The sequence below is a fragment of the Haliotis rufescens genome, unplaced genomic scaffold (genome assembly GCF_023055435.1).
Source record: "Haliotis rufescens isolate VD_foot unplaced genomic scaffold, xgHalRufe1.0.p SCAF_14, whole genome shotgun sequence".
Taxonomy (NCBI): Eukaryota; Metazoa; Mollusca; class Gastropoda; order Lepetellida; family Haliotidae; genus Haliotis; species Haliotis rufescens.
In genome coordinates this window covers 6,440,594-6,467,424 of record NW_025963824.1, presented here as the reverse complement: position 1 = coordinate 6,467,424, position 26,831 = coordinate 6,440,594, and the positions used below count along the sequence as shown (strand labels likewise).

The window sequence follows — 26,831 nt, the reverse complement described above, 5'->3', positions numbered from 1 at the left end:
ATTGGACGTTGCCTTTCAGATATGACTGAGACTGACATTGTGACAGAGCTGCACTCACAAGGAGTTACTGCTGTTAAACGCTTCACAGCTAAAAAGAACAATGAAGTCATCAAAACAAATACATATCTATTCACATTTTGTCTTCCGGTGCGTCCAGAATCACTTAAAGCTGGTTATTGCAGCTTAAGGGTCGATACATTTATACCCAATCCCTTAAGGTGCTATACTTGTCAAAAGTACGGCCACGGATCAAAGTCATTCCATGTACCAGCTGCCTGCCATCGGTGCGCTGGAACATGTGAAGACAGTAACCTCTGTGATAAACCTCCTCTCTGTGTCAACTGCTCTGGCAACCATCCATCTTCTTCGAAGGAATGCCCAACATGGAAACTGCAATCCAAAATTTCGAGAGTAAAGCATGAACAAAACATCTCCTTTTTCGAAGCAAAGAAGGTTGTTCTTGCTCAGGAACAACCAGGACCCTCTTTTGCTTCTGTTGTTTCTGCTTCTCTGCAGTCATCAAAGAACAAACATGTTTCATGTCATTCGGTTGGATGCCAGACCGACTACACGTGGGCGACGACATCTGCCCCTGCCTTGCTGTCTACAGCAGTCCAGATGAGGCCCCCACAAGAGACCTCTAGCTCACAAACAGCTTCTACATCTCAACTCCTAACTCATTCACAGGCATCTGGTGATAGGGATTCGTCTCTATCTCAGAAACAATCACGTAAATTAGCTGAAGCACCACAATCAAAAACAAATGTGAAACAAACTGCAAAAAGCAAAAGTAAACCTAGACCAGAATCGTCACAAAAATATCTCAGCGGCAGAGCCTCAAAAGGGGACAACCAGATACAACTTTTTAATAAGTTTGGGTCCTTAGAGGACATGGATGTGTCCGATAACAGCCATTATCGGACACATAGCTTGTCACCCTCAAGGAAGGTGAGGGGTAGATCCCCAGTTAATCCCCCGAAAAGATAGTTTCTACACCTAATATTGTACAGTGGAATTGTAGAGGAGTAAAGACTAATTTTAATGAACTACATCTATAAGTCCAGGATCTTAATCCATCAGCATTCTGCTTACAAGAAACAAATTTAAAGCAGACAGACAATTTGAATTTACGTCAGTTCAGTGCTTATCATTCGTTTTCTCCTCCAGGCGATAGGGCCACTGGAGGATCTTCAATCATTGTGCGACAGAATGTTATTCACAGTCCTGTTGTACTTATGACTAATCTGCAAGCTGTTGCAGTGCGACTTACTTTACATGTTGCATTTACATTGTGTTCTTTGTATACTCCGCCGTCGTCAGCTCTCCAGCAGTCTGATCTTCAAACACTGTACGATCAGCTCCCTAAGCCATGTATAATCATGGGTGATTTGAATGGCCACAATCCTCTTTGGGGTGGTACAAACACAAATAATAAAGGTAAAGTACTTGAGGATTTTATAACCAATAATGATCTGTGTACCTTTAATGATGACACCAATACTTATCTGCATCCAGCAACCGGGACTTACTCTTCTTTAGATTTGTCCCTTACTGATTCAGATCTACTAAACAATTTCGATTGGTCTGTCCACAATGATCTTTGTGGAAGTGACTACTTCCCAACTGTCCTATCAACTGTAAATCCGTCTGATGTTCCACCATCTACAAGATGGAATTTTACAAAGGCAAACTGGTCTTTATTTCAAACAATGTGCTTAAATCAAATAAAACCCGAATGTTTCACTGATGTTACCGATCCTTTTCAGGATTTTTCTGACGTTTTAAATGGAATTGCTGACCAATGTATACCTAAATCCTCTTTAAATCCACATATACGTAAACCATGGTTTAACAACGAATGTAAACAAGCTAGAAAAGCGAGGAAAAAGGCAGAGAAATATTTTCGACGCCATCCTACTGTCCACAATTTAGATAAATTTAAAATGTTAAATGCTAAAGCTCGTCGAGCATTTAAACAAAATAAACGCCAATCATGGCAAAGTTATGTCTCTAAGATAAATTCCCGTACTCCAATATCTAAGGTTTGGAATATGGTGCAAATGATAAATGGTAAAGGATCAAAAACTAGTGTTCACCATCTTAAGGACGGTGACACTCTATTAACCAATAAATGTGATATAGCAAACAAATTAGGAAAAACTTTAACTAAACACTCTTCCTTATCCAATTATACACCAAAATTTCAAAAATTTAAAGTCCAACAAGAAAAGAAGACAATTAATTTTAATTCTGAAAATGGTGAGGATTATAACGAAATTTTCTCGATTTCTGCATACCGCCCTAGGGCAAGCTCATGACACTGCCAAGGGTGCTGATAATATTCATTATCAGTTACTCAAACATTTACCCGAGTCATGCTTAGAAACATTATTGACTATTTTCGATCATATCTGGACAACGGGGAATTTCCCTTCATCTTGGCGAAATGCCGTTGTTATTCCAATTCCAAAACCTGGCCGTGATCATACTGATCCTTCTAATTATAGGCCGATATCGCTCACTAGCTGTGTATGTATGAAAGAATTGTAAATAACCGACTTATATGGTATTTAGAAACTAATAACCTTTTAACCAATATTCAATGTGGTTTTAGAAAAAATAGAAGTACAGTTGACCATTTGGTTAGACTGGAAACATTTGTGAAAAATGCTTTAATAAATAAACAACATGCGGTATCAATATTTTTCGATTTAGAAAAAGCGTATACCACCTGGAAACATGGAATTTTAAAAGATCTTTATGACATGGGTTTGAGAGGGCGTTTGCCACATTTTGTAGATCAGTTTTTAACAGACAGAAATTTCCAGGTTCGTGTGGGATCCACCTTGTCTGATTTTTACGATCAAGATCAAGGTGTCCCACATGGTAGCATAATATCAGTAACGTTGTTTAGCATAAAATTTAACAGTTTGGCTAAGGTTTTAAATGACTCTATTGACGGGTCTTTGTTTGTTGATGATTTTAATGTATCATGTCGAGGTAAAAATATGCACACGATCGAGAGACAATTGCAACTTTGTCTGAATAAAATCAATGTTTGGGCAGAGCAGAACAGATTTAAGTTTTCTAAATCTCAAACTAATTGTATTCATTTCTGTCGAAAATATAAACCGCATAAGGACCCAGATTTACATCTAGCTGGAACTCCAATTAAAGTTGTAAAAGAAGCTAAATTTTTAGGAATAATTTTTTATCATCACCTTACTTTCTTAACGCATATTAAGTATTAGAAAGCTAAATGTCTGAAGGCACTAGATTTATTGAAGGTCATTTCTAATTCAAAGTGGGGAGGAGATCAAACGACCCTCCTTCACTTATATAGATCACTTGTCCGTTCCAAGCTCGATTATGGCTCCATCATTTATGGTGGAGCCTGTAAAAGCTACCTTAAATTACTCGATCCCATACATCATCAGGGTCTGAGGCTTTGCCTTGGATCTTTCAGAACGTCTCCGATTGACAGTCTATATGTTGAGGCCGATGAGCCATCCCTGAAACAACGCCGTATCAAACTATCTCTACAGTACATCACAAAATTATATTCTAATCAGTCTAACCCTGCATACAATTGTGTTTTTAATCCTCTTTATGAGGATGTGTACAGTAAGAAGTCCTCTCTTGTTCCGCCTATCTGAATAAGACTAAAACCTTTAATTTCTGCTGCCGATATTAAACTTGAAATTATATCTCCTTTCCGCCTGCTTTCGTCTCCTCCTTGGCAATTGGTAAAGCCACAGGTGGATATTACCTTATCTAAACTAAAGAAATCTGACACTAATCAATTACAATATCAACAAGAATTGAATCAGTTAAGGTGTGAAAATGATACCTATAAATCTATTTTTACTGACGGATCCAAGGACGGTGATGCTGTTGCCAGCGCCACCGTCATTGGATCCAGAACTATATCAACTAGATTACCGGATGAATCTTCAATTTTTACAGCTGAATCAAAAGCCATATTAACTGCTTTAGAATATATAAATAAACAATCTAAACATAAAGAATTCATTATATTTTCAGACTCCTTATCCTGTCTTCAGGCTATTAGAAATAATTCGTGTCAGCATCCAATTTTACTCGACATCATAGAATTACATAATAACCTTGCGACTGGCCAATATGACATCGTCTTTTGTTGGTTACCCAGCCATGTTGGAATTGTTGGTAATACAATGGCTGAAGTGGGACACCACTTTTTATACCATACAGTAATTTTAACCTGTCATTAGATGTTTCATCAGAGATCTAATGCAGAAGAAGTGGGACACCCAAGTGGGTATAAATAAATTACATGCAATAAAAGCAAATATCGGTTATACTTACTTGGGCTGTCAGTCCAGATTTGAAGAGGCCATTTTAAGACGATGTCGTATTGGCCATTCACGATATACTCATGAATATATTTTAAAAGGTGAGGATCCTCCATTTTGCATCCCTTGTGATGAAAGAATCACGGTCAAGCATGTCCTTCTTGACTGTGTTGATTTTTCCATCACAAGAGATAAGTATTTCAAAGTTTCAACTATGAAGGACCTTTTTACACAGGTAAGTACTCATTTTATTCTTGATTTTTTAAAGGAAATTGAATTAATTCATAAGTTTTGATTGTTATGTATTGTAAATAAATACATTCATTTTATAATTGGTTAAATAAATCAATAACTGAGATTGTTAGTGGCTATATCCTCGAAGGGGGTTAAAGTAGTGTAAAATTATTGTCCCCCTGAGAGGGTATGTAAGACCACGTCTTTCAAAGTATATTTATTTCAGCCACGTTTTTATTCGTAGTATATATGTTCGTTTAACTTTGGCTAAACTTGTCAATAATCGCCAACAGCTGAAGGGATGATGTAAATCCGGCTGGGGTCCATGCAGGTAGCAAAAGTACTGTAAGTCCCCATGGACCCTAGCATGGTGATCTACCTTCAGCTGCTGGCGATCTGTAGCCAATTTTTATATTGTATCGTCATGTATTGTGCTATGCTCTTTTATAATTCCTTACTAGTTTTATATATTTTTCTGTGATAAATCTAGTGATTTTACTGTCCTCCGTTGACAGGTTTTTAAATCAGTTTCAATATATATATATGTATTATGTTAAACTATTGATAGTCACGATATGGCTGAAATATTGCCGATGTGACTTAAAATTTAACTCGGCACTCGTGCAGAGCAACCTCCTCGTGGTGAGTGCTGGGTAACGCTAATAGCTCTTCCCCCGTGTGGACTCGGGGTAGAATTTGTCCACAGCACCCCATTGCTGGTCGTAAAAGGCGACCAAATTGGGCAACCTGTTTGCCGTGGGTTGCGCCCCTGTGTCGGTGGAGGACGGGATTCTGGTGGTTGAGGGCAATGGAGCCAGGAACAGTGTTCCTTTGCCCAACACACCACTTCGACCCTTACTTCACCTAGACGGGTGGTAGAATGGGCCCGATTCTATCAATCGGCTGGTCACGCCATGCCCTGAGCATGGAATACTTCCACATTTCGACATATATTCAACTATGTTTGATCAGAATATTTTATAACCATGATTATGTGAATTTCAATTTTGCCTAGAGTCCTATGCCAGAAGGCGGTGGCTCATGGGCCAATCTGGCATGATAAACCTCTGAATTCTGTGTTTCTCCAGAAAGGTGTCATGGGCGAACCAACCTGGCATTTCTTCTTTCAGATTCCATAGCTATTCAAGTTTCTCTTTGCTGGAGTATAACATCCCTGTAGCCCTGGTGGTGCAGGCGGGCTTCCACTGCACCATCGTCCTTGTTGACACTCCATGGCGGGTAGGGAGCAGAGATGTCGAAACCTTTACTTTTACCATGGCTCTTCCCCTTCTCTCTGGTTCATCAAAGAATAAACGTAGACATGTTGAGTCTTTATCATCCGATGAAGGCTCGTCTGAAATTGTTGACTCGTGGCCACGGTTCGTTGTGATTTCATCTTCTGATGACACTCCTTTGAAACTAAATCCATTTGCTATCTCCTTAGGCATTAAAGGTGTCTGTGGAGAGGTAAAAAACGTAACACGTCTCCGAAGCGGTTCACTGTTAGTGGAATCTGCACGGAGACAACAATCTGACAATCTCTTGACATTAACACAGTTTGTGAATACACCAGTTGTTGTCTCAGTGCACAAGACACTGAACTCCTGCAGAGGCATTGTCAGAGACAGGGCTCGCTGCCTTCATGACATGAGTGAGGAGGAAATTGCAGCTGAGCTGCAAACTCAGGGTGTTACTGCTGTGAAGCGATTCACCAAAAAGAAAGATGATGGTACTATTATCAAACTGAATACGTACCTATTTACATTTGCTCTTTCTTCTATTCCTCTGAGTTTAAAAGCTGGATACTTCAACATCGGAGTGGAGGTATACGTACCAAATCCACTCCGATGCTTCAAATGTCAACAGTTTGGTCATGGGGCCAAGTTTTGCCGTAACAACACGGCGTGTTCCCGTTGTGGTGGAGCTCACGAGGGCTCTGAGTGCACCAATACCATCAAGTGTGCTAACTGCAATGGAGAACACTTGGCCTCATCCAAATCCTGTCCTAGATATGAACGTGAAACTAAAATTCAGAAAATAAAACACACAAACAACATATCTTACTTTGAAGCAAAAAAGTTGGTTCCTGCTCCAAATATTTCAACTGTTACGTACTCAGCTGCAGTTTCCTCCCCAGCACTTGTTGCCAGACCTACCATGTCATCGACATCATGTCAAACTTCGATATCTTGGGTAGATGAACAGCGCATCCTGGATGACCATACCCAGTTTGTTCCTCCTCTGCCAAATATCTCCACGTCAGCCTCACAGACAGACGTTATTTCACCAGAGCCTTCAGTAGATCAGTCGTCTGATCCGGAAATTGTCAGTGAATCAGTACAGGGCGAAGCCCACATGTCTGAAAAAAAAAAGAAGCAATTGAAAAAAAAGGCCAGGGCCCTCCAGCATTTGGAGGTGCCTTCTACTCTACCTGTGGAGGTTCATAATCAGTTTGAACCTTTGCAGATGGAGGTCAGTCCTTCACTCCCAGTCCAGGGGAGTGGACCCCTGTCCGGCTCACGATCTCCCATTGAGCCACCATGAACAGCTCAAATACTCTTCTTCAGTGGAATTGTAGAGGACTAAAGAATAATTTTAATGACTTACAGTTATTGATACAGGATTTTCAACCGTCAGCATTTTGTTTACAGGAGACCTATTTTAAGGATACAGATCAACTTGACATCAGACAATATGCTTCATATCATTTATTTTCTCCTCCAGGGCCAAAAGCCACTGGTGGGTCTTCAATCTTAGTGAAGCAGGGAGTGCTCCACAGCCCTGTTTCACTGATTACTCCACTACAAGCTATTGCTGTCCGTGTGACCTTGCACATTGTGTTTACTTTGTGCTCTATCTATGTCCCTCCGAATTCATCTCTTAAGCTTGTTGATCTCCAGGCCCTCTATGACCAGCTACCTAAGCCTTGCATCATTATGGGTGATTTGAATGGACACAACCCTCTATGGGGGAGTTCACATTCTAACAATAAAGGTAAAGTCCTGGAAGATTTTATTTCCAACAACAATTTATGTCTTTTTAATGACACTTATTTACATCCTGGTACAGGTACATACTCTTCCCTGGATTTGTCAATTGTGGATTCTGATCTATTGAATGAGTTTGAATGGTCAGTCCATGACGACCTGTGTGGAAGTGACCATTTTCCAACAATTCTCAATCCTGTTCTTCCATCTGATGTTCCTCCATCGTCAAGATGGAACTTCACCAAAGCCAACTGGACTTTGTTTGAAATACTTTCGTCCAACAAGTTAAAACCTGATCTGTTTACCGATGTCCCTGATCCTGTACAACTGTTCTCTGATGAACTAAACAAATTAGCTGATACATGTATCCCTAAGTCCTCTACAATTCCACACATACGTAAACCATGGTTTAATTCCACCTGCAAACAAGCTCGGAAGGCTCGGAAAAAGGCAGAGAATTTTTTCCGTCGCCATCCTATGGTTCATAATTTGAATCAATTTAAAATTTTAAATGCTAAAGCTCGGCGAACGTTTAAACAAAATAAACGCCAGTCTTGGCAGAGTTACGTTTCAAAAATAAACTCACGTACGCCAATGTCAAAAGTATGGAACATGATCCAACGAATCAAAGGTAAGGGTTCTAAATCTAACATTCGCCATCTTCAAATTGGGAATGAATTATTGACAAATACTTCCGATATTCCTAAATAAACTTGGTGAAACCTTGGCTAAACATTCTTCCTCTTCTAACTATGTACCTCAATTTCAAAAATATAAACAACAGCAAGAGAAGAAAACTATTAATTTTAAATCAGATAATGGGGAAGATTATAATGAAATCTTTTCTCTTCATGAGCTTCATACTGCCCTTGGGCAAGCTCATGATACTGCCACAGGAGCTGATAACATACATTATCAACTCTTAAAACACTTACCAGAATCATGCTTAGAAACCCTTCTATTATTATTTGATGAAATATGGACATCTGGCAACTTTCCGTCTTCGTGGCGTGATGCCATAGTTGTTCCCATACCAAAACCAGGACGGGATCATACTGATCCCTCAAATTATAGACCTATTTCATTGACCAGCTGCGTTTGCAAAACCATGGAACGCATGGTCAACAATAGATTAACATGGTACTTGGAATCGCATAATTTAATTACTAATATTCAGTGTGGATTTCGGAAAAATCGAAGTACTGTTGACCATTTGGTTAGATTGGAGTCATTCGTTAAGAATGTTATTATAAACAAGCAGCATGCAGTGTCTATCTTTTTCGATTTAGAAAAAGCATACGACACTACATGGAAACAAGGAATTTTAAAAGATTTACATGATTTTGGGTTGCGAGGCCGTTTGCCTCAATTTATCTCCAAATTTTTATCAGACAGGCAATTTCAAGTTCGTGTGGGTTCCACCCTGTCTGATCATTACAGTCAGGATCAGGGTGTCCCACAAGGCAGTATTCTGTCTGTCACATTGTTCAGTATTAAAATAAACAGCCTATCTAAGGTTTTAACTGATTCCATCGATGGATCTCTATTCGTTGATGATTTTAACATTTCATGTCGTGGTAAAAATATGCGTACTATTGAAAGACAATTACAGTTATGTCTAAACAAAATCCATAAATGGTCATTAGAAAATGGTTTTAAATTTTCAAAATCAAAAACGAATTGTATACACTTTTGTAGAAAATACAAATCACATAATGACCCAGAACTAGTTTTGGATAGCACTCCTATTAAAGTTGTCAAAGAAGCCAAGTTCTTGGGCATTATTTTTGACCACCATCTGACCTTTTTACCACACATAAAATATTTGAAAAATAAATGCCTGAAGGCCCTTGACCTTCTGAAAGTCGTTTCAAATTCAAAGTGGGGAGGGGATCAGAAAACCCTCCTCCAACTGTACAGAGCACTTATCCGCTCTAAACTGGGCCAAGGCTCCATCATCTATGGTGGAGCCTGTAAAAGTAATTTAAAAATATTAGACAGTATTCATCATCAAGGCCTGAGGCTTTGCCTTGGAGCTTTCAGAACCTCCCCTATCGAAAGTCTGTATGTGGAGGCTGATGAGCCTTCACTTCATCAACGTCGGATAAAACTCTCATTACAATATCTTACAAAGCTTTCTTCAAATCACACAAATCCTGCATTTGATTGCGTTTTTCATCCTCTCTATGAGGATAAATACCTTAAAAAGCCATCCCTTATTCCTCCATTCGGTCTGCGCATCACAACTGCTATTTCTGCTGCTAATATCGATCTTAAAAATATAGCTCCCACTCAGCTTTTGTCTTCTCCACCATGGCAGTTGGTACAGCCAGAGGTTGACCTGTCATTGACTCAACTTCAGAAATCCGAAACAAACCAGCTAATCTACCAACAAGAATTTAATCAGTTGCGGGCCAAATATGAATCTTACAAAACTATATTCACTGATGGATCCAAGGATGGTGACGCGGTTGCCAGCGCCACTGTCATTGGATCCAGGACTATGTCTTCACGACTTCTGGATCATAGTTCCATTTTCACAGCCGAATCCCATGCCATTTTAACAGCTCTAAAATATATTGGTAAACAATCTAAGCATACGCAATTTGTATTATTTTCAGACTCTCTCTCGTGTCTTCAGGCTATTAAAAATATATCATGTAAGCATCCACTTTTAATCCAAATTATTGAATTGTATAATGAACTTGCTACTGGCCACTATGACATCGTCTTTTGTTGGTTACCCAGCCATGTTGGAATCACTGGGAACACAATGGCCGATGCTGCTGCAAAAGCAGCACTCAACAAATCTGTGACACCACTTCTGATCCCATACAGCGATATCAAACCTGTTATTAGATGTTACATCAGAGATCAAATGCAGCAGAAGTGGGACACTCAAGTAGGTATCAATAAATTACATGAAATTAAACCAAATATCGGTTACACCTACTTGGGCTGTCAGTCCAGATTTGAAGAGGTCATTTTACGACGATGTCGTATTGGCCATACAAGATACACACACGAATTTTTGTTAAAAGGTGAAGATCCTCCATTTTGTATCCCTTGTGATGAGAGAATCACAGTCAAGCATGTCCTGCTTGACTGTATTGATTTCTCCATCACAAGGGATAAATATTTCAAATCATCATCCATAAAGGATCTTTTTAATAGTATTGATTCTCGTTTAATTATTGGTTTTTTAAAGGAAATTGAGTTGATTGAAAAATTTTGATTGATACGTGTCATAACATATGTATGTTTTAAAATTGGTAGTTTAAATTAGCAACTGAGATTGTTTGTGGCGGTATCCTTGAAGGGGGTTAAAGTACAGTAAAATTATTGTCCCCCGGAGAGGATACATAAGTTCCGTTTCTTTCACAGTAAATTTATAGCTATCACATTTTAATCGTAGTATATTTGTTCATTTTAATTGGTGGTTAATATTGCCTACAATCGCCAGCGACTGAAGGGATGGTGTAAATCCTGCTGGGGAGCCGTGCAGGTAGCAAAAGCATCGTAAGTCCCCTCGGTCCCTAGTGTGGTGGCCTAACTTTGGTTGCTGGCGATCTATAACCCGTTTTTATATTGTGTTGTTGAATTATACCATTGTTCTTTTATATCCCCTCAAACTAGTTTTAACTACAATCTGTGATACTCTAGTAATTGTACTGTCCTTTGTCGACAGGTTTTATAGTTCAGTTTTGTGTTTCATGACTATATAACTTGATTTAGTCACGATATGGCTGAAATATTGCCGATGTGACTATAAACCATAACTCACTCACTCACTCACTAAAATTTAACTCACTCACTCACTCTAGCAACTGAAGGACACATAACACATTATTGTAGTTTTGTGTAATGCATGAACTCCATTTTGGACCATGGCGAATTAGACATGTGTTTATAATGACTAGGCAGCTGTACATTGTTGCTAGATCACGGTAAGATGATTAATGATTGTGTTGTTTACAGAAGACCGATAATTACGTTCCTCCCCGCATCTAAACCTTGCACCATGGCTGCATTGAATGAAAGGTTCATGACTGTATAGTAATTCTATCCCTGTCTAGATACACCGACAGTTAGGACGCGAGTATTTTATAGGGACAACTTGTTATTATGTATACCATCAAGGAATTATGATATGAACTCAATCATTTCTTTAAAGACTTGCGCAAGTCTAACAGCTTGTTTTACGCACACTGATAAGATAATGGATTAACTTGTTTTCTATACAAATTTAGGGTAGTATTCTGATGAATGAAAGGTATATCTATCAGGGACTCAAGCTATACTATTAAATCATTACTATATAAAGTAATCAGTTAGCATGGTTACCAATTTAGTAATATAAGAGGCATAAGGGCAGATCAAACCAAACAAGAGTGACTAGAAGCTAACTAGCACTCTGGCTGCCCTCACATTTCTGCCTTATATTGTCTCCCTGTGATATACACTCACTGGCCTTTTATGTTATTGAATACTGACACATTCTAAGTAGGAACTTGATAACTTTGTAATTATTTGATATAGATATTTATCATATAATGGGTAGGTTTCTCGGCAGGATAAAGCCAACGGATAAAAACGATATCCGTTGGGGTCATATGCGGATAGAGATGCAAATATCAAAGGTCAAGTAGGGACTACTTTCACTGTTTAAAAATAAACATGGCGTCGCCCTCGTCATTCGGCGATCGAGTCAGAATTAACCATCGGGAATCTGGATAAACTACAGGGATAATTGCTATCATTATCAAAAGAACAGTCTGATATACTGAAAATCAGTGTCTAACTGTGACGTAGCTAAGGCATTTTATAAGTTTTGGCAACTTTGGATATATAAATTTCGAAACAATTTTGCGAGGGCACGAGGCCTAGCCAAGCGGGATCAGTAGCCATATCTGTGCTTGTAGACCTCTGCGGCTTGAAACCTTCTCCACAAATTAAAATAGTTGGATTTGGCCGAAATATGTTTGAATTGTTACCTTGTTTCGTTTTGTCGCTGTGTGTACATCTGACTGCACTTCTTAACGTGACAGGACAGACCGACTGTCAACAACGTCTGACCGTGGCTGCGACGTCTCATAGAATAGGGTAAGAGAAGCTTCCCTTTGACAAAGGGCAGTTACTCTAGCGGACAGACCAATGGATTGCCGCGAAAGGCAATTAAAAACAATTGTTGTTTTGCGTATATGTTGCTTCGACACTGTATAAGAAACAGATTTCAGTTGGAACTATATTGGCTACTGTCACTGTCCAACTGACACATCACTTACCCTGTGACGTAATAAATATAAATGCGCGCATTCTAGGAAAACTCACAATGTTTCGGTAATGTTTGCGAGAGAGGGAAAGCGATTTTCAAGCACAGAATTAAAGAATGACATTATATGATAAAGAGGTTATCACGCTTGTGTGTTTTGGGATGGTAAATATCCTGTATTAGGAATAAACACTATGTATTTAGCTCGCCAAGGCTCGCTAAATACAATGTTTATTCCTAATACAGGATATTTACCATCCCCAAACACACTCGCGTGATAACCTCTATATATTTCAGTTTAGATTACTAAATGGTCTTTTATTTCACTATTAATATTGACGCGTTGTTGTTTGGCTCAGTGTAAAAAAAGAATACTACAAGTTTCCGAGAAGTCTATAATATCACAATTAGTAAAGCAATCCTGACATTAGTAAAGCAATCCTGACTTACGAACCTTTCATCTTCGATACATTGACCTAATCCCAGGCAACATCACACCATTGGGCCAATGCTGGCTGAGCGTTGCCGACATCGCTCTCTCAGCACTGGCCCATCATCGGTGCCAACGTGTGCCAGTTAACAACTCACAGCTGGGTTCCACTCCCACCCTCGCCTCGCCCTGCCCTGAACACTCAAAGTTGATATTTAATACCATCTTTTATGGGATGAAATATATATATATTGTTTGGTCATGAGTAATAAAATAAGGAATATATGCCTCTGGTAATTATTTGGAGAAATCACATAATTATCATAAGGAATGAAAACTGGTTGTGTATCACTTTACCGCGGATCACGCTTAACGGTTACATTTCATTCTACTAGTGGGTCATTCTTCCTGTTGATATCTTTGTCTCTGAATTTGCCCATTTCAACAACAGTAAGTATGATTTTCATCAATCTACAGATTCCTCCAAACAGATAACCACTTTGGCGTAAAATAAGTATAATATCCCTAATGTTCTGGAGGAAGAAAGAGCTATATTAATGAGACAATTAATTTTATGAAATCTGATATACTGGCATCATAGTAAAGAAGTGTGGTCTGTACATTGGTCTACTTTTGTTCGTGTTAACATCTGTGAATTCAGCTTAAATCTAATAGTTTCATATTTCTATGCCTCAAGATATGATTTGAACTCAATTAAATAGCTGGGCTATACTGTGAACCAATGTTATTTTCATGAAAACAAAAAATATTACCGATAACCAGTATTAATTTGAGCATTTTAAGTGTTTAAAAATCATTTGGTTTTCTGATTTCTTACAAAGTTCTGCAAAGTGTAATGTAAGAAACAAATATACAGACCTAATTATTCCCTAATTACAACACATGCACTGAAGTATTAACAGCAGATTAATTTAAAATCAAACCAGACTGTAGTACATTCCCACAAAACAATAGCTAGTTTCTCATAAATATGAATGATTCGTACTGGACAAAGCGTCGTAAGGTAAGGGACAGGGTAGCCAAACATATACAAGCCATTACATCAGCACCACACAATAAGGATTTTCAGGGAGATACAGAACAAGAAGTTACCAGTGATACGTTTGCCTACGCAGTAGATGATTCGGATCAATTTGATGATTCCTTGAACAGATCTGTTACCAATACAGATGACTTAGAAACGACATATAATCACTTGCCATTGATGACTGGTCATAGTTTCTAACAAGCACATGCAAGTATACATCTGAAGGTATTATAACAGACAGTAGTGAAAGCGAGAGCACTAAATCCGACTGCGAAAGCTCAAAGGATAACAATATGCGGAGTAAACAGACAAATGGCCGAAGATGATAACTCCTTTCAGTTTGATAGTCAGCCGCTCCCCAAATCCCCACACAGTGAAAACAATCTGCAAGACCGTAGTCTTGTGTTTACTGAAAGCCAGGTGACACATAATATTTGGAAGGAATTACTGTGTGCTTAATTCTTCATAAATAAATCTTTTCTGCAAATATAGATATAAGTTATATTTCAAGTGAATGTGTGTCAGGATGAGGTGCTGAAAAATTCTTTGCAAGAAAATTGAGCATATTTATATTGTTATTTCACAGGCAGCAGACAGTGATGTAACCAAACCCCCATCAGATCATGTCAGTGAATCCCCTCATTCTTCAATCACACAATCTCCATAGCCTAGTACCAGTCATCAAGTTACAGCATCCAAAGACATAATTGAAGTTTCAAGCTCTGAGTGAGTGAGTGAGTGAGTGAGTGAGTGAGTTAAAAGCTCTGAGAAGGAATCTCAGTCTGTCATCCTGAAGAAAAGGAGAAAACGTAAGTTTATGGCAGTATTACAGAAAAGTGAAAGTTCATCCCAAACTGTGTGCAGTGGAGATTTTTTTGACAAACTCTACAGGCATTTTGGCATGTGATCTGGTGGAAAGTTTTGGCCTGGAAAAATCCACACAGACTATTTTAACTGGAACAATCCTATCTTTCAGCAAGTATTTGTTAATTGAATAATCCATGACACTCAGCAATGACATCTTTGGAGGAAATCGGAATTTCACATACTGATTTAACAGATGATAGTTGTGAATTAACACAAATTTCCGAAAACAAACTGACAAATGGTGTTGTATTAGACTTATTTAATTTAGCCAAGTCTCAAGGACTTGAAGTAGGCATTTCTCTTCAAAAATGGATTTCAAATCTTTGTGGTTTGAACATTCTGTCTGTTAACAAGCCGGCTGTCCTTGCCAAAATTCACAGAGTTATTAATGCACTTAAAGGAAAGAGGGGACAGGTTAAGATTGACTTTCTCAAAGATTTATTTGTTATTCCTTCCTGTACAGTGACAGGATCTTCCTCATCACCATTATCTCCTTCTCCAAAGGGGGCGGGTAGCCTAGTGGTTAAAGCGTTCGCTCGTCACGCCGAAGACCCGGGTTCGATTCCCGACATGGGTACAATGTGTGAAGCCCATTTCTGGTGTCCCCCGCCGTGATATTGCTAAAAGCGGCGTAAAAACCAAACTCACTCACTCACTTCTCCAAAGCTGCCCGAACAGAATCTAGAATTGGACAAGGCTAAAAAGCATCTGAAGGAAAGGAGAGATAATAGGGAGGTGAAAAGACTCTGTTAAGCTGTCAACAGCTGGACTCTCAACTGGCAGTGCTGAGCAAGAGAAAGCAGAGACAGAAATATCCCATCTGAAACCACAAACCATTGATCAACACATCACAATTGATTACTTGAGGTAGTTATTAGATGACAGTAGCGAGTTGGAGCTACGTGACAAGGATTCACGTTCTAATACCCCTGATACTGTTCAGTGTGTGATGAACCTGACAAATCTAAAAGTTGACAGCGGAAAAGGTAGGCAAGGTTATCAGAGAGGTGGTATCTCTTTGTGGCAAGACACCAAGTGCTGTACCATCTGCCTCAACAGTCAACAGGATTGTCCATTCAAAGCTTTCTGTGGCACAAGAGCAGTTAAAAGATGTCCTGAAAGAGCAGAAGAACACAACTCTCTACATTGATGAGACAAGGAAGTATGAGAAGACAGTAGAAACCTATGTTTTGACTGATGAAACACAGACTTCCTATATTTTGGGGCTCCGAGATAAGGCCAACAAGAGCAGTCAATCAATACTTGAAATACTGGAGGACATAAATGACCACTGCCATACCAAGGAAAAAGAAGGTCAAATGCATGAGGGCTACCGTATTCTCTCAAACATCAGAGATACAATGTCAGACAGAGCATCCACTGAAAAAGCCTTCAACAGACTCCTGGAGGAATTCAGAGAAACAATTTTGCCACAAGTTGTTGATGGATGGGCAGACTTGGACGATAAAGAAAGAACGATGTGTTCCAAGATGAACAACTTTTTTGTGGGCTCCATCTGCTTGTTGGGATGGCTGATTCTTGCGAGGAAACGTTCATTCCTTGAGAACAAACTTATTGGTTTCCGCAAAATTCCCCGAGCTTGAGATGTTCCACAAGAGTGAGAGTAGCACACTGCATATCATCAGAACATGCTGCAAGGCCTTTGCTTTGGGCGAGGATGAAAAGAATGGAGTGAGCCTCGCATGGAAGACTTTTCTTAAGAATGAAAGAAATCGCTTTGTTCGCTTCAAGCACGATAGGTTCAATGGTGTTTTCCTTGGGTCATGCAGTGTATTACCACCATGAAGACATTTCTAAGTTCTTGGATACTGTCAATGGGACAACAAATAGTCTACTAAAGGCAGTCTCATATGACATCAAAGAAGACCTTTATCTAGCAGGAGCAAGAGTCATTTGATTGATTTCCAAATTCATCTCCGGTCCACTGTGGAAATTACTCGAAGCTAAAGGTGACATACTAGAAATGAACAGTCACTACAAGAATCTTGTTGACTTTTTGGAGAAGGGTTCGAATGATGTGGCAGTTATCACAGATTTCAAAAGAGGGAGTAACACACCATTTGACACCAGAATTGATGAGGATGGTAAAGGTGTGACCATGCTAACAGCAGAAGACCAATCAATGGACCAAATTCTCTGTCCCTTACTACAGAGCCTATTCAAGACCATTTTACCAGCTCCTTTCACAAATGGTTACAGATCATCTACCAGGAGGAAAATTCTGGAATCCTGAAGCCCAGGTAGTAGAGGAAACAATGTTAATGATGACACACAACAAACTGCCCGAGTTTGTGTTTGGACAGTTGGACCAACTGTTGCGATACGGACCAATTTCAACACTCCTGACAAACGAGTCGTTTCTGATGTTCTCACACAACAGAACACGTGAATGGCTTGACAGTTTGGATGAGAGTGCCTGGGACAAACTCATAACACAGTTTGGATGAGAGTGCCCGGGACAAACTCATAACACAGTTTGTACTAAGAGGAACGGCGCTATGAATGACGTCATGTCTGACCAAGATAGCAGAACCTCCAGTAGCTTTTCGCCTCCAAGCTTTATTGCCTGGAGGCGAAAAGGAGTGATGACAATTATATTTTTATATTTCCGTAAGGCAAAGTTAACTGTATGTTTGAGATATGTCTCTTGGAGACATTTTGCCGATGGTTTAAAATCCCATATTAATAGTTGTATTTCATATCCGTCCTCTGCAATTCCATTGTATCATATTGGACAATTGAGTCATGGAGGCACGATTGGAGATCCCTCACGTGAACGTGAGGAAGAATTACTCTCCTGTACAGACAGAGTAACCTCCATGTCAAGAGGCTCAAAGGAGTTGTGAAGAGATAGCTATTCATAGTGTCAGCATCTTGGACCTACTGGGGAGACATCGAAAGAATTTGAAAACATCTTTAAAAGCGGGTCATAAAGCTTGGAATTCAGGTAAAATATTCCCCAATGAAAAGCAAAGCAACTTTTAAGTGCCAAAAACTGTCAGATTGACGACTGAGCTTCAAAAGAAAGCGTGCAGTGTAGAGGTGGCTGGTGTGCAGCAAGTTCAAACATTAACAAGTAAACCGTACCGTCTGTTAAGGCCAAGGAAGGAGTTTCCTGAAAACTAAAAGTGAAAGGTAATAACACTTGAATCTATTTATTCCTTTTGCCAAGACTTTGAAATACTTGCAGGGAATACAAAATGCTCAGTGTTAAATTATATGGGTGGATAAACTTACCAAGTTGAAGTATTTGTCCTTTAATGAGGCCACTTCATACACGTTTAATATTATGGACAGTTTTCAGATATTTGGTACAGCAAGGGATCAAATTCACATACATCTGATTGGTGTGTTCAATACCATATAAAAAAACTGGGCTTGATGGGGATAGAAATAGAACATTTGATCTGCCAGGGAGGTAATTCAGAAATTATCTACCACATACTTAAAAGGTTAATTTTGGAGTTATTTCAAAGTAGAGTTAAGTTTTTGTTAATTATGCAGGGCTGCTGCTGATGTTTACCACTTGTTGCATATTGGAGAGACTGACGACAATTTGTACAACGAGGCCATCCGTCAGCCCGCCAAGACTTCGTCAATGTGTAAGGAAGTCATTGTCATAGACATAGACAATGAACAGCAGCGGGGACTTAATTGGACAGTGAGAGTTAAATGCACTGACTGTACCTACATGTCAGAGTACCGCAAACTGAACAAAGAGGTAGAGGGTTGTGTGGTGAGACGGAGACGTCGATCTTCCACTGCCAATACTGGACTACAGATAGGCCTCTCAAAATGTCCAATTGGAAGTAAGAGTATGAGCGCTGATATACCTCCGCTATCCCATTCAGACATGCAGAAAGCAGCAAACAGAGTTTGCGATATCAAATCTCAGGACACAAAGGGCATGCGAGCCAGGAGGGTGGAAATAAGGGAGATACATAAATACAGAGGAACAAATTTAAATAACATAAGTTTATCAACTGATGCAATGTACAACAATCCACTTTGTTCGGGTGTTGAAAAAAACCCTTTTCTGGCAGCCACTCAAGTAACCTATGTGACCACTGAGAACCAGACTAGTGACGTCGATCTTGCACTGCCAATACTGGACTACAGATGGGCCCCTCAAATTGTCCAATTGGAAGTGAGAGTATGAGCGCTGATATACCTCCGCTATCCCATTCAGACATGTAGAAAGTTGCAAACAGAGTTTGCGATGATATCAAATCTCATAACACAAAGGGCATGCGAGCCAGGAGGGTGGAAATAAGGGAAACATATACAGAGGAACAAATTTAAATAACATAAGTTTATCAACTGATGCAACGTACAACAATCCACTTTGTTCAGGTGTTGGGAAAACTCCTTTTCTGGAGGCCAATCAAGTAACCCATGTGGCCACTGAGAAACAGACGAGTGACCATCAAATTTTGGCTTTAATAAAAGTTTTGTTCAAAGCACAGTTTAGTTGACAATATTTCTTGTGTAAACAACCCAGACTGCACATTGATTCGTTGGAAAGGTTTGAATCTGTGATTGAAAGATCAAGTGCTAAATGAGTGTTTGAATCATTGAAATAAAATCTTCAAGGATTTTCCTAGTATTGTTTGTATTTGAACTTCCCAACAAAGGGTTATGCCCATTTAGGTCGCCAATGATGATGCAGCGTTTTGGCAGTTGATCATAGAGATTCTGAAGTGTAGACGAAGGAGGAATGTACAAGGCACAAAGTCAGTGCAAGCGTGCAAAGTAAGCAGAATCTTTGTCGGAAAATTGACACTCATCGAATGCAAATATGTTCTTTTACCAAAACATGATTCATTCATAGCTATGTCCGTTATGCACAGTGAGAAATAGTGAGTGAGTGAGTTGGGTTTTACGCCGCTTTTAACAGTATTCCAGTTATATCACGGCGTGTCAGCTTAATGTGGGAGGAAAGCCCGAAGTGATGCAGGTCTCAGACGTTTACCACTTCGGTGAAACCCACGAGCACGGGTATGGTGCTGACAAACCTAGAAACATAATCGGGGAGAACCGGGATTCGAACACACAATCATAGGTTTCTGGCGTACCCAAGGGACGCAACTCTGCACAGCGAATCGCGGCGCCTTAGACGACTGGGCCACCCGTGCCCCCCACAGTGAGAAATAAATTACAGAGTTGACATGAAGAAACAACTTGAGGCATAGTTATATGTAACTATCTGAGACTGTACTGTACACTGTGTATATTGGTAGATTTATATAACAAATGTTACCACAGGAAAATGCACTACATTGTGAAGTTCTTGACAAGTGATGAAATCAGCCTTTTTCCTGATACGTGGTTGGAAGGGGATAAGTTCTGCTACTGGCTGAAATACTAGAACTCCAATCAAATGGACAGAGCTGCAAAATCTTCAATCGAACCAGATAAGGATACCTGGAAGATTTATGCAACATCCATCATGTACGAGAATGGTAAGTTACTTTATATATATTACTAGGAAAATAGAAGCCTAGATCTTCAATAGCATCATAACTGATGTACTAGTAGGTAACAAAGGTAACATTTAAGCAATTCCAAGATAGATCAACTGAGTTTAAAGTTTTCTTCATTAATCATATACCTATATAGTTTCTATAATAATCTAGTATACATGATGACAATAACATTTTATCTGACGACCAAACCTGTCAATATATTATATTTTAGCATCCTATGACAAGGCTAGGCTAGGAGGAAGTTGCCACAAGCTGAAGAGACATATCAACTTGGACACAGTGATGGAGGAAGAGGGACAGACAGATACAAGGAAAAGAAAGTTTTATATTGTCAGATACATATTTATCTTCTTTGACAGTAATTTTACAGACATAAAATAAAACTGAATATGCCGTAAATAATTCTGTTTCTGAAATGTATGTCGTTGTGATTGTCTTTATCATAGTGTTTTACATGATTGAATATACATGTTTTGTCCATTCAGCAGTTTGTGCCAAAGCTTCTTGTAGAAAAATGGTTTCAATTTGATAATTGCTTGTTGCTCAATACGCAAGTGACAGTGAGGACGAAGAGGAAAGGCAACCCCATACCCACACCATGAAGACCAAAATTATGGACAGGAGTGGCATGGTTAGTAGGCTGCCAACACCACCTCCTGTTCCGACTGAGGTTGATATTGAACCCCTGGTTCTGCACGATCTCCAAGGAAATCGGCGCATCAAAGGGAGCATGTTACTTCTAACTCAAGCCTAACAACGTCCACAACAGACAGCAGTTTGTCATCTCCTGGGCCATCAGCAACCGGGGCGAGATTGGTGACACCTTCAACCTCTTCATACAGCCCAATGCCAGATTTCCCTAGTACACCAGCCCGACCGAAAACTAGTTTTCCATCAAGAACAACAGGTTCATAGACATCTGTTGGTACCAGCAGAGGTAAGAAACTGATCAATGGTATTCCCTGCAATAATCAATGACAGTATATGGCAAGAATGAGTGAGTGAGTAGTGTACAACGCCACTTTTAACAATAGTCAAATTATATCACGGCGTGTCAGCTTGATGTGGGAGTAAAGCCCGAAGTGATGCAGGTCTCAGACGTTACCACTTTTGTTAAACCCACGAGCACGGCTATGATGCCGACAAACCAAGACACTAATCGGAACGAATCAGACCCCACACGCATAGATTTCTGGCGTGTCAAAGGGACGCAACTCTGCAGTGCGAATTGTGGCGCCTGCAGGCGATTTGGCCACCCGTGCCCCCGTATATGGAAAGAAGTAACTGACATGTATGATGCTAAATATACAATTCCATTTAAGTTGGGCTAATCAATAACCTCAAATAACCTAAAGCATGTTAATGTTGCAGTATTGTGGAAATATAATGGAACAATATATCACGAATAATTTTGAAATATAATTTTTTTGCTATTTTACTATTTATAACAGAGGCTGTCCAAATAATCGAGCCATCGAAACCAACACAGCGACCACGATGGAAAACAACAGACTGCTTAACCAGTTGTTGTTAATGATGTCAGCGCCAGTACAATCAACATCTGAGCAACCGTCCTTAGACCTGCCTCTTGACAATATTCAAGACCTTGATGAGGCAAACACTTCTTTGTCGGATGCTACTCTATTCAGGAGTGTGGTAAGTATTCCAGCCCATTGTTTTAAATTGCGAAACGTCATTTGTAATATAATACGATTTCAATGGTCTTAATTATATTTACTACATCCTACAACAAAGGCATGATTAAAAATACGTGTTCAATTCTGCATCACGGCAGCTTAAGTTTTTAGCTAATTTCCGTATTGTCATAATTTATATAAACTAGAATAAAACATAATTACATTCAACGTTTCTACAAGCGTGTTTTTTTAAAGGAAACGCTAACCATCCCAACCCAGTTAGGCTTTCATACAATATTAATTTGACTTCATTCATAATCCGTAACTGTACTTCATTCAAATATAAATTCGTTCGTGTTATGTTATTTTATCAATAAATTCTATAAAAGCTGTCTCCATAATACGCATATGTAATTGTAACTATACCATGCATGTTATACATAGTATAGGTCTCACAACTTGGTGTCATCGGGGGTATGAGCGCTGCAGACACGGTGAGACGCGTCCTGTCGGCGGCCATAACAAACAAGCTTGCAAAACAAATAAATTGGAAAGGGACATCCGGGAAGAGGGCCTTTAAAGAAATGCCACTTAAGGATGTTATCATTAGTAAGTACAGCTTCAATCTTAATTCGCCTCAACATATTTCTTGATAATTGCTAAGACATGAAACTGTCTTGAAAACAACTTGAAACAACGTGACATTCATTTTAGTCTTTCAGTGTAAAACGTCGCAATCCTTGTACATTTACCAGCATAAATGTGCATGGAACTGTTTGTGTGGAGTAATTAACACCTTTATGTCACGAATCAGTGTTATAGATTTCAGTAGCTTGTATCATGTCAACTATGTTGAAGAAGCCACCCGAAAGAACCCACTGGTCCAGAAAACAAACAATGATATAGAAGATCAGATAAAATTGTGGTGTCGCTATGCCCCTGACAGGGACGGAGAAAGAAAAGAGAGGATCCTTAAGGCCTTACAAAAAAAGGCAGCAGCTACTCCCAATGGAGAGTAGTTTGCTCAACCGGAATAAGAACACAAATTACTTTTATAACTGTGTTCAAATTCACATCATTAATGTTCTGGGAGGCATATTTATTCAAATATTAGCTATTTACGTGGGATATCCCAAAATGCTCTGCTTATCACTCCATCTCGCGCTAAGGCCAATTCCATTGTTTTAGCCAGCCAGCCGAGCACGTTGTTTCAACACAGAGCACATTGTTTTGGACCATCTCTAATTAGCTATCTTATCAATGAGTAAGTACACCCCTTTAGCAGACATGTAAATAAACAAGGAGATGGATCACCTGGTTGTTTGTTACATTTTTCTGACTATGCAGGGCTTGCTGGTTGGTTGGTTAGTTTGTTGTTTAACGCCGCACACAGCAATATTCAAGCTATTTGACGACGGTCTGTAAATAAACGAGTCATTAACACGCAATTGGGATCGATGACATGTATCAACCAGGTCGGCGAGCCTGACCACCCGATCCCGTTAGTCGCCTTTTACGACAAGCAGGGCTTGCTGAATTGGATTTGCATTATACAGTTTTGTGGTAGACTGACCAAGAATTTCTTTAGGTCATAGCTTTTGTTTTTACTCACCCGCTGTTCTTACATCCCTTAGACCTTGGGGGGGGGGGGGGGGGGGGGGAGAGAGCTTAGTGGGAGCAAGTGTGTGAGTGAGGTAATGCTTTACGTCACATCGGCAATATTTCAGCCATATCGTGACGAGAAATTAGACATGAAATATACATATATTTAAACTTTATAAAAATCTGTCATCGAAGGACAGTATGAGAACTAGAATATCACAGATAAGATTTTAAAACTAGTTGCGGAACATTTAAAAGAATTAAGTATTAAGGAACAAAACAATATAAAAATGGGCTAGAGATCGTCAGTAACTAAAGGGAGATCACCACACCAGGGACCATGGGGACTTACAGTACCTTTGCTTCCTGCATGGACCCTGGCAGGATTTACACCATCCCTTCAGTCACTGGCGATTATATGCAAGTTTAGCCATTGAATAAAACTAACAAATATACTACGATTTAAAAGTCTGGTATGCATAAAAATACTACGAATGGTTTGGGACTTACATACCCTCTTAGGGGGACAATAATTTTACGCTACTTCAACCCCCCTCGAGGGTACAGCCACTCACAATCTAAGTTATTTATTAGCACTACCAATTTATAAAATAATACATTAAGCACATCAAAATTTATGGACAAGTTCTATTTCTTTTAAAAAACTTAATATTAAATGAGAATTAACATCATTAAAAAGGTCCTTAACTGTTTTGACACTGAAATATTTATCCCTTGTGATGGAAGAGATGTGTAGGCGTAATGGATTTTTTTTGGGAAGGGTTGGACAGAGCAGTACTGTATTGCGTTGCATGTTGTCACCCTTGGAGACTGACTGATCTCTGTTCCATCTCAGTGTATGTGTGCTCGCGGTGTATTTTGTACAGCATTTTCTCCGAATGAAGATCTAAACATTGAAAAAAACTGTCCAGCTGACAAAGGTAAGTCAAAATCTTTCATAGTGATTGTTTTGATGTTGTTAACGAATTATACAGAATAATTGTAGTGACCAAGACACAGACACATTTATGTTAATGAATATCGAATGGCTAGCGTTTGAAAAGATATTTGTTAACAATACTGAATCATAGTTCCCCAGACACATGTATGTTAATGAATATCAAATGGCTAGCGTTTGAAAAGATACTTGTTAACAGTATTGATAACGGTAGAAGATTTCCTTTCCTATTATCAAACTAACTGGATAACGGTAGAAGATTTCCTTTCCTATTTGCGAAAAAAACAATCATCAAATGATCGAATAAAAGAAATAAAGAAGTATAATGTCCTGAGAGAGATAAGTACACATCCAAACAGAACAAGAAAAGATAGTAATGGATCTGTGACTCATATAAGTACTTTCTCTGCTTTGAAATATATATTCTGTCACTGTGATGATTTCAACAGCTGTAAAGATTTAGCAGAGAACGTTCATAAAAACATATTTCGGAAAGACAAGACAAGGACAATTCATGAGCTATATTCAAAACTTACACACTCTCACATTAGGAAATACTTTGATAATTCAGCTCAGTTCAGTTTAGATCAATCTGAACTCATTTTTCTTCAAAAGGATTATCAACAACATTTTTCCGAAAAAGAATGGGAATTAATATGTCTGTTTGAATATCATTTTATGAAAGATGTGCGATATGAAACAGTAAACTTTGAGGACAGCATTATAAAACGATGGGAGTTCTTGGAATCGTTTGAAGTTTTTAAACGCATTAGTGACAATTTACTGAAGGGTGCACAAAATACTATACGTCACAGACGTCTGAGACAAGTGTCATTCTCAGTAAATGACGGTATTGAACGTGTAGGTACAAAGCGCCACCAAGCAACTGTAATTGAAGAACAGTTGGTGTCAGAAGTTGAAAATGTGTTTCCAAGAGTTGTCAGCTGTATCCTATGTGTACAATGTCCGTGCAAGGACACCAATAATTGCGTTGATGTTTATGTGGAACTTTGTGAGTGACACGGAACTGCAGTTGAAATCAGGAATTATACAGCTGATTCTTTCAACATTAAATAAAGCACATGGATTGAAATGTCATTTGATCAAATGGTTTAAACCAGACACCTTCGACAAATACAAGCCTGAGAATGGGACTATTGCACGGTTTACCCTTCATGATGACCTACTGCTTCAACGACTGAATGAATACATCCTCCGTAGTGACGATCTATTTCATGACAATGACAGCAGTACTGAAGACTATGGAGATGTTACCAGGTGTACATCATGCTTAGACTTCAAGCTACCAAATCCTCTGTCAGCATCAAACTTTGATATCAAAGAAGAATGGTTCCTTGATGTGCCACTTGATGTTCAGATGTTGTTTGAAGTTTTCATTAATAAAGATAGCTGTTTTAAATCACCTGATAGAGAGAAGTTGTAGAGACTCTACTGTTGCTATGACGTTCTTCTCAACACTCTGAACCGACGTCACATCGGTGTGTTGCAACAGAGTACAACAGATGACTTATAGAAGCATAAACAATTTGTTCTCTATAACCAGCAACTTTGGATGTACGACCAGTTTGAAAACAGCAGAAAAGAGTCTTAAAGAAAGAGCACTGACTCACACATGCTACTACAATACATTCATCAAACAACATGCACTCAAGTACAGCACATCCGCTGGTGAAGTCGAGGGGCTTGTGAACTTGAGACAATGTCATGTCATACTGATGCTGGACAATTTGGTCAGACTGAAAAACCGTAATGACCCAGTCCCTGGCGAAAGCAGATCAAAGCAGCTGTGTATGTTACCGATCACACTCCAAAAGACAGCATTGAAATTGATTTGTGGCATGATGTCAACATATGTGACGGCACAACAAATTGTCCATGCAAAGCAACAACCAACATTTCCGAAGACGAAGCGTTCAATACCATTTTGAATCTTG

The 26,831-nt window shown here is 39.2% G+C and overlaps 1 long non-coding RNA gene across 1 annotated transcript; it reads left to right on the top strand.

Moving 5' to 3' along the window:
- Positions 1 to 21,264: 21,264 nt before the first annotated feature.
- LOC125379250 lies at positions 21,265 to 23,185 on the top strand. Its single transcript, XR_007220641.1, has 3 exons — positions 21,265 to 21,616; positions 22,131 to 22,335; positions 22,766 to 23,185. It is a non-coding gene; the product is annotated as an uncharacterized LOC125379250 (long non-coding RNA).
- Positions 23,186 to 26,831: the final 3,646 nt, after the last annotated feature.